The sequence below is a fragment of the Crinia signifera genome, chromosome 1, assembly GCF_055691185.1.
Source record: "Crinia signifera chromosome 1, ASM5569118v1, whole genome shotgun sequence".
Taxonomy (NCBI): domain Eukaryota; kingdom Metazoa; phylum Chordata; class Amphibia; order Anura; family Myobatrachidae; genus Crinia; species Crinia signifera.
In genome coordinates this window covers 317,226,108-317,235,941 of record NC_139217.1, presented here as the reverse complement: position 1 = coordinate 317,235,941, position 9,834 = coordinate 317,226,108, and positions in this window count along the sequence as shown.

Genomic DNA, 9,834 nt, shown 5'->3' with positions numbered 1-9,834 from the left:
TCCGTATGCATGTGCAGTCGTTCATCGATTGTACTGCGAATTTGCAGCTGTATGTTCAGGTCTGAATAATCATCTATATACCAAATATATGCCAAATGTAAATTTGTGAAAAACGTACAAAGTTTTCTAATAAATACTATTTATATTAAGATTTTATATGTATTATTTTATCAGTAACAACTTTCCCCAACTCTGTAACAACTTACCCCTATAGGGGGCAGATTGTTACAATTATTTTTGTAATAATTATTGGATGTAACTTACATCCAAAATAAATAGAAGAAGAATAATGTTTTATGTGTACATTTTTATGTTTGGCTGTGATGAAAGATTTTTGAGATATTTGAATATCGTTATTTTTGTAACAACTATCCCCTCTTTTCCCATACTTTGCTCATGTGCTGGACACCCGTGTTTTGCACGCATAGTGTGGCTGCCAATGTCAAGAGATTTACAGTCTGCAGCTGTTTGGGGATAAGAAGGGGGTTGCTATAGCCAGGATCACCATCAAGGGGGTACCAGCAGTACATTTGAAGAGGGGAGAACCTGGTCCGATCTATGCCAGCCTAGCCGGATTAAGTAATCAGCGGAGGGCTGCCTGCTACCTGCTGAACACTGAAGCCTCCTGTCAGATGCGAGTCGCTAGCTGCCCGCCGCCCGCCACATCTCAAACAGCCACCTCTAGCATCTGACAGGAGAGCGCAGAGCGCCCAACCCTACCCGGAAGTGCACATTCCTGGAGCGCTGGCGTGGAGTATGCGTCCCCCGGCATCCAGCATGTAACACACTGACAGTGCGCACCTCTGGGCCATGAGCAAGTTTTCCCTCTGGGCAACGAGAAAGTAAGTCCCCCATGGCAATGAGCATATAACCCCCCTTACTGTGGCAATGAGCATTAAACTACTGGCAAGGAGCACACAACCCCCACGCAACAACATGTAGCCCCCTGTCAATGGGCATATAACCCCTGGCATCGACCAAGATTTCCCTGGCAACAGGCATGTAACTCCTGGCAATGAGCATGTAGGTAAGCGGCAGTTATGTGGCATAAAATGTAATTTGCATTACAGTGTGTGGAATATTATGTTAAAGGCTTTACGTGTGTTATAATGTGTAATAGGTGTTACGGTGTGTGACATAATATGCAATGGACATTACTGTGTGTGAAGTAATATGTAATGGGCATTACGTTGTGTGGCTTATTACGTGATGGGCATTACGGTGTGCTGTATAATATGTAATGGGTATTACAGTGAGAGGCATAATCTGTAATGGGCATTATAGTGAGCAGCATAATATGTAATGGGCATTACAGTGTGGGGTGTAATATGTAATGGGCATTACAGTGTGGGGCGTAATATGTAATGACCATTACAGTGTGGGGTGTTATATGTCATCAGCATTATGGTGTGGGGCGTAATATGTAACCAGCATTACGGTGAGTGGTATAATATAATTAATTTCATTAAATCATTTTTCAAGTCTGTGCAAATGTGCGCAAGTCTGACCCTACCAGACATCTGGGACACAGACAGGCTGATTGAGGTCATTGCTGATGTCAAAGACCCTCCCTTAGAACGTCTTTGCACACCTGTGTTTTTCGGACACTGACTTTAAACGCCGGCTTCCTGTCAGTTAACCTCCGGCCTCATTTGGGGAAATTTACTAAAATAGGAGTTCTATTTCAGATGTGATGTTGCTATGGGCAACCAATAAGATTATATCTATTATCTTCTAGATTCTGATTGGTTACCCATAGCAACATCCCATCTGAAATAGAACTCCCATCTTACTAAATAAACCCCATTGTATTTAAGATCCATATGCAATTTTTGACGCTTTTCACCCTCACGCATATGAGTTATGATCCGTACACATGCACAGTCATTCGATAATCTCTTGATCTGTGAATTTGCTGAGCAGCAATCAACTCTTAATCAGGCCCCAAGCCCACTATTATTTGCTCTTTCTTACTTTATTCCCAAATCAGATCAGACCCTGGAGTTTGGGAAATCCTGCTGATTTTGACCTATTCTGCATCTGAGTCACTGGTTGCTTAAATTCAATTTCGGTAACAGAATTTTGCAGTCAGGACATTTAATCATTAAGCGGCCTACATCTCTGATTTAAATAGGTATAAACATGGTTGCTATGGGTGCTTTGCCTTTTATCTAAATGCCTGGAGTTGTACAATTTTGCCACTGACTATTTTCTGAATGGCTTACAAATAGACATTTTTAAACTCTGATATATTTGCTGAGATAGATTTTATTCCACTAAACATAGCCATAATGTTCCAATCTGTGAATCACACAATCCTTGCTCAATGCCTAATTGATTTTGAAATTTTTGTGTTCCGTCTCCACTTTTCTCTGGAGCGTCTTGTACATTTTCTCTAAATATGTTTGTTTACTGATGCAGAATCATTACCAAACAAATCTAACTGTATATGCATGGTGGCATAGTGGTTAGCATTACTTCCTGACAACACTATTGGGGTCATGGGCTCAATTCTCACACAAGACCCTGGGTGAAGTTTACTAGCATGCCATTTGCAGGCTGTAAGGAACTTTGTGCCTGATTCAGACTTGACCAATAATTAGAGAAAGGGCCAATCAGACAGAAAGAAAAATGCCCCTTTCAAAATTGCAAGAAAATTGTCTATGGATCGCTAATTGCGATCCAGTCGCAACTTTATATGCAATTCCTGAAACATTGAACAGTTTTTGCCACTCTGAGGCTTTCACTGATCTGTTGATGAGACAGGCAGGAAGTGGTCATCGCTGACATTACAGACCCCCCCCCCAAAATGCCTAGGCATGTTTGCGTCTTTTCAAAAACACCCATCAAAACAGCAGGTTACCATCCTTAAATGCCGGCTTCCTTTCAGTCAAAGTCCGGTTCGGTCACATTGTGTTTACAAACCATACTCATTTTCTGCTACTATTCACCCTAGCACATGCCCGTTGCGAATGCTATGAATACGCAGTTGTTATTCAAACTAGCGAACAGGCTCTTTGTTTGAGTCTACCTGGTTTTGCAGTGTAAATGATTGCCACTTTAAAAATACATGCAAATTTGTGCAAAATCCCGCACAGCCTGCAACTCGCATGCTACTAAATGTTAACCTTATAGTGGAAATTTACTAAGAATACGAATACGATATTTCGTATTCGTATTCTTAATATGAATGAAAACGGCTGTAAAAAATAAAAAATAAAAAAAACGGCGTGGGGTCCCCCCCACAGCCGTAACCATCACCAGACTGAAAGAGCCAGGGCTGGTAATAAAAAATCAGGAAACCCGGCAAATAGGGGTTCCCCGATTTTTTTAAAACCAGTCCCGGGGCTGGTTCCCAAAATACGGGGGACAAAATGAGTAGGAGTAAGGTCCCGTGGCCAAAATATTAATCCCTACTCACCAGTCAGCCTAGCCAGGGGCTCTGGGGGAGTGGGGATCCCCCAATAAAGGGGTCGCCCCCTCCAGGACTTACCTGACCAAGCTGAAGCCTGGTGCTGTCCCCGGTGACCCTGGAGCGGTGGTCACCGGGCTGATGAACTTGTGTAAAAAAAAGAATAAACTATTGTTTAATACTGTGGAACTAAGAGTCCCAGCAAGCCTCCCCACAAGCTGGGACTTGGAGAACCACAAGTCCCAGCATGCGGGGCACTAAAGGTCCCGCTGGCACTTGTAGTTCCATAGTATTAAAAATAGTAAAATAAACACACTGACACCCAAGAAAAAGAAAACTTTAATACATCCAAAGCCCACACATACTGATACTTACCTATCTTGAGCCTGTAGGTAGCCCTCGGTCTTGGTCCAGTGTCCTGGTACGGCTCCATGTCGGCGTCCGTGTCGGCGTCCGGGGTCCAAAGTAATCCATAGGGGACCTGTGGAAGCAAATTCTACTTACAAGTCTCCTCTGGTGAAGATCTGTCCTTTTCTATCCTGAAGTAGTCCAGGTCTTAGCAAAAAAAAACACGAGTGTCGCGGCGGTCCCCTTTCATGAACTGATAGAAGAGACGCTGATGGTTCATATTCAGCGCCTCTCCTCCGAATGATTCTATTGGCCGCCTAGCGGCCAATCAGGAGCGGCAAAATTTGGCTCCTGATTGGCTGCTAGGCGGCCAATAGAATCATTCTATTCATTATTTTTTTACACTGAAGGCTGCAAATGCGACAGGAAAATAAAGTGTATTTTCCTGCCGTATTTGGCCCGCCATTCGCGGGCGTTTTACGCTAATTAGCAGTCGTATATTCAATACAGCCGCTTAGTAAATCAGCAATCACCATTCTTTTGAATGGTGATTTCTGTCATATTCATTCGATGGTGTAGTCATTCGTATTTGTAAATACAAATACGAATGTCCCATCAATACGAATACGAAAATTCGAATTTTTGGCATAGTAAATGCCAAAAATACGAATATGCCCAAAAAATTCGTATTTTCGTATGAAAATACACATTTTTTTTCACTAATTCATCTTAGTAAATGTCCCCCTATATGTGAGGATTCTGTATCTCCCTGTATTTCTGTTTTTTTTTTTTCCTCCCACAAAAACATACTCGTAGGTTGATTGGCTTCTGTTACAATCTGGTAGGGACTGATGTCATAGACTAGAATATTATCTGCAAAAGTGCTGATTGATGTGTTAATAAATGTTTTTATTTTCCATTTACTGATGAAGAATCATTACAACATGAATTCCACAAACATACTTCTATAGTCAAATCATTCTCTTGGCCTGAAAGTTGTAAAATACCTACAAGGTTTTAAGTTATGTCTATGAGCTTTGCCTTGCAGAAAAAAAACTTGTAAGTGATCCAGGTCCATATTTGCTAATAAATCACAAACAGACTTGATCTACACCCAAGTAAGCACAGTAGTATTGAGAAAAGACTGTAAAATTCAATATTTATGTACATTTCAACTTCTGCAATTAATAGTTGTATGTAGTTTCTCTGTCTACCATAATCATCTGTGACTGCCAAGTTAGTTACTGCAATATGATATTTATTAAAGATTCCTGTTAAGGGCTCAGAATCTGCAGCATGAGCACAGGTGGTTATATCATTAGCACGGAATAACTCCCCCGTTGATTTATGCACACAAGGTCATGTTAAAGGATCCACAGTTGGGATGAGGAAGGAAGACAGGTTGGGACCCACACAGTTCACAAAACCAGGAGCAGGTTTTTAAAGTATATATTTAAAAGTAAACAATAAAAGTAAATATTAGCATAGTTTAAAAGAAGTGTTAAGGTTTTGTATGTGTCACAAAAATATTAGCATTTAATTTTGTGCAACTGTTCCCATTTGTCTTCAAGAACAAAACAATGCACATCATGCTGTCAAAATGGACTTTGATATAATTTGTAGGATTGGGATACAGGGTTGCTGTTGTTTGGGTATGCCTGGGATTTAGGGTGTGCATGGTTGTAGGAAGGGACATAGTTAAACCACCTTGTTTTATACTTGTTTGAGGAATCACGGGGGCATGGTTATACGACCCCCTACACTCATTGGCCCCACAGATGCTCAGGCCTGAGTGTTCTGAATCTCTATATTCATCGCAGCCTTCCTGTATGGACCTAGATGAAAATGTGCCTAGTTAAATAGAATTTTTTTTTACATCACAAGTCTCGAGAGCAAAGAGAAATCAATATGTCAAGTGCAGGGCTGCAACTAAAGTTGTGTGAGTGGTGCCATGTCAATACATAGGTCATTCTGGAGCAAATGTGCTGGGGAGGAGTACAATATGGCCAATCTCTGCAAGTGCAGAGCTCAGCTGCCGCTAGGGTTACCACCACCCGTCTAGGATTTCTCTGGATAGTCCGGTAATTAAGACTGTACAATGTCCACGAATAGGCAGCTAGTAGCCATTGTAGACAGTAGACATTGTATAGTCCTTGAATGCCACCTCTACAGACTCCGGTCTTAATTACCGGACTGTACGGTTTAATCTTGGATTAAACAGAAGGAACTGATTATCAGTCAAACACTTCCACCCCCCCCCCCTTGTCCCCCTACACACACACTCCAGTTCGCTCAGCCTTTGGTGGAGAAAAGGGGGGGGGGGGGGTATATGCTCATAGAAGTATGATGGGGTACAGGGAGAGAGAGTGAGTTAGTTATTGCAATATTAACACAAATAAAATCAACACATGTTCAGATAATAACAAAAAGCCAGAATTAATTGTATTGTGAAAGAACATGGCTATGTGTGCTCACCCAATGTTCCTTTTTAAAGTTTGGCTTCTGATACAGTATTTCATGTTTAGCCCATGTGGAAATCAGATATTTGATATGGTTAGATCTAAATGTGTGCTGGACCACAATATAAGACAAGGAATTCCTCTTGTACTTGTGCCAATCCTCCCTACCACCAACAAACATGAAATCAAAGCCAGACAGAAGTTATGAGCTGTATCACCTAATTTATCTATAGCTCGCCTCCACCATTAATGGTACAGTATTGCCACATTTACGTCATTTGTGGCTGTTGAAAATGAGCCTTGCATTGACCAAAACTGTTTTCTCAGTCACTTCCACATTCAAACTGAGTTAAGCGTTTGAACTGAGTCCAACCACAAATTCCTCCATTTAAAGTAAATCAAGTAACAACAGACAGCATAAGCATCCTGGAAGTCAACGTCTTTCAGTCTTACCAAAGCCCCAAGAATTGGGTGTTTCTGGGTAATGTAAGTTATAGTACTGTAGTTAACTAGTTTTTACTCATAATGTGTTTTTTTTCTTTTTCCACCCACAGTAAATAATTTCCAAGGGAAACCTGAAAATATAGAGTCTATATTTGCTTTAAATAACCTTATAAAACAGCAATAGCAAACCTATGTTTTTAAAACACCTAAGTAACTTTTAGTTGTGGTTTTAAACCTATGAATACTAGAAAAAATATACATTTAAGCCTCTAATGTGGTTTGCTGGTGCATATGCTTTCAAATATATAGAAAAAAATTAAATATCTATTTTTATCATGAAACTGCAACTAAAACGAATCATTAAATTGGACAGCAGTCACTCAACAGTAACTTAAGTTTCTATTTCGCTGAAAAACAATAAGTTTGACAAAGCAGTGTGAAACCTATATTTTACAGAGTAATTGTAGAGTCTACAACCTCAAATAGTTTTCTTGTCTTTGATATACTGTAGTTACTTCCTTATACACCAAATATGTTATTTACTGTCTTCCTAACATCTGATAGTATATCTTTAGAGCAGGTGGTGAAATCTCTCAACAGTTCCCTATGCCTGTGTGTTTTTTTGTCCATGTGTGTTTGTACATGTGTGTGGTCAATAAACTATGTATACTAGTGCCCACCCAAGTAGATCTCTTAAAACATACAGTAAGCGAATATGATCTTGAATTTACTCTTTGTGCTTAACCTGATCAAATGTATTTTGTTTTTACGATAGATGTACAAATATGCATTTTGATTATGTTGCTTGGTTGACAATCTGCGTTACAGAATAGCACAACAGATATACTTTAATGCTGCCACTCTTTATGAATCAGGGATAAGGCAAAGTTCTTCCCACAGTTCTCACTTTTCGCTGTGTTTACAGTGGCACCAATGAGGATTAATGAATGTAAGGACAACAAGAAGGAAATTGGATTTTGGTTTAGTTTGTAGGAGATATTATTGACATGATTAGAGGTGAGGTGTGTAGCAGGAAAAGTATCAGGCTGCCAAAGAAGATAGGAGAGATGAAGCCAGTATAGATTGTACTCATACCAATTTTGGGGTAATACTTTATGCAAGTACAGTGGATGACAATGAGACCAAATAGCTAGCACATGGCAATTATAGTTTTCTTCTCCAGTACCAAGTTGTCTAAATCCTCTAGAGCAGTGGTTCCCAAACTGTGTGGCTAGGCACCCTGGAGGTGCCTCCAGTTGGTACATTAAGCTCAGTCAGGCATCCTGTCACCACAGTGAACCCATTAAATAGTAGTATGAATGGTTTCAGATGTTACCAAATCGGCAGTCCTAGGAGGGACACTCAGATTTGGTCAATCTGGATTTTGACTTCAATCCTTCACCATGAGGCACTAGCAGTCTGCTGATTCTCTCCACTACTCCAGTTTCTCTAAAGTCTGATAGGTACAGGTTTCAGACCCCCTCGTCTATTTGGACTTTGCTGAGCATAGGACATCGGCTGTACACATGGAAACTGTTGAACACTAAAACTGGGAACCAACTAGCCAACCGGACACCTTTCTCCGATCCTTGTATCGGAGCAGAATGTTTTTGAGAAGCAAACCGTGGACTCTTTCCTCCTGTATTCCTCCATTGCACATCTTGCTGTGGGAAGTAGTCTTAGTAATCTGGTCAGCCAGTGTTTTCCCCCGAATGGTCTGCATCTCTTCTTCTGGGCATTTGCCTGGTAACTAAAGATCCCCCAGCCATCTAAGGAGCAGGGATTACATATAACTCCTAATTAATTTCAGTTAAAAAGATAACCGCATTAGTAGAAAATGTTACAATTATAATAATTTAAATATCATTAATAACAATGATTAATACCCGTCACTGAATTCCCTGATAGGAACGCGTTTAAGTTTCCTGTAATTATCTTGTGTACTGCCGTCAATAAATCTGTTCTGTGATTACAGTTCACAGTAAAGACACATTGAGCTAATGGCATCTGCTGTTGAATCAGGAGATAATGTTTTAATCCCGACAGTGTAGAAAGGAGCTGCATTCCAGTCTCTGTCAGCATTAATGCCGAGGTGATAGCAATTGGCCCTATGTTCCAGTACACTAACTAGGCATATAATGATGATTTTGTAATGTTTGTTTATACTAATAAAAGAGCATATCAAAGAGATTACAGAGTGTGTGGTCCACAAAAAAGGGCCACCAATGAAGATTTGTATGATTCATCCTGAAAAAATAAAGTTTGTTTCAGTAGTGCTTTCTCAACCATAGGTGCCTAAAGCCAGCAGAGACAATTCTTACATTATTAATCGGGGGAGGATTTTCCCAGTATTATTGGTCTAATTAAATGACATAGTTTACTTTTAATCCTGCATACCTGCACTCAAATCCCATGGAATAAATGCATTATTCCATGTTCTTGCTAGAAATAAAAAAAAACTGTCAACAATTTTTGAAAAATTATAGTTTTAAATTGCCGTATACAATATTTATGGTTATATTTATGGTTATCAATATGGGTAAAATTATGAAATGTATCTACAGTATCATACAATCATGTGTAATATTTTAATGTAATGAATTAATAGAATTACAGTTCACTAGTTTAAAAGCTGCAGATATTATAGCATTAATAATAGCATAATGTTCTTTAATGTAACTGCCATCTTATCTTCAATTTCTGTTTGTGGAAAACGCTGGGCATTCCCCTGGGAAGGCAGGCATGGTGATGCCTCCATGGGTCGGGTGGCTGACGTCCCATGGCATCTGCACCCACCTCCAGGATTAAAGTAAGTATAGACTTATGGAGAAAAATCATTTCATGGACAGCAAACAGCAAATGATTTTTCATCCAAGCGGCCGCATGCAAAGGGATTTGTTCACGTACACATCCCCTCACATACTAGGGATTGAGGGGGGACAGGAGTTTGGAGGCCAGTAGGCATATACAATTATCCTTCCACTACATGGCAGAATAAGCAGTCATAGTATTCCAATGAATTGGGCTGTGAAATTAGCCCAAATCACACATGTAGACATCGCATCCGCGGTCCCATGAGCATCAGTTTGGAGTCAGGAGGTCGGACAGGCTGCACATAAGATGTTCTAAATGTTGTGTACAGCCCAGAGCTGGGCGGGGGACGGTGGCGTA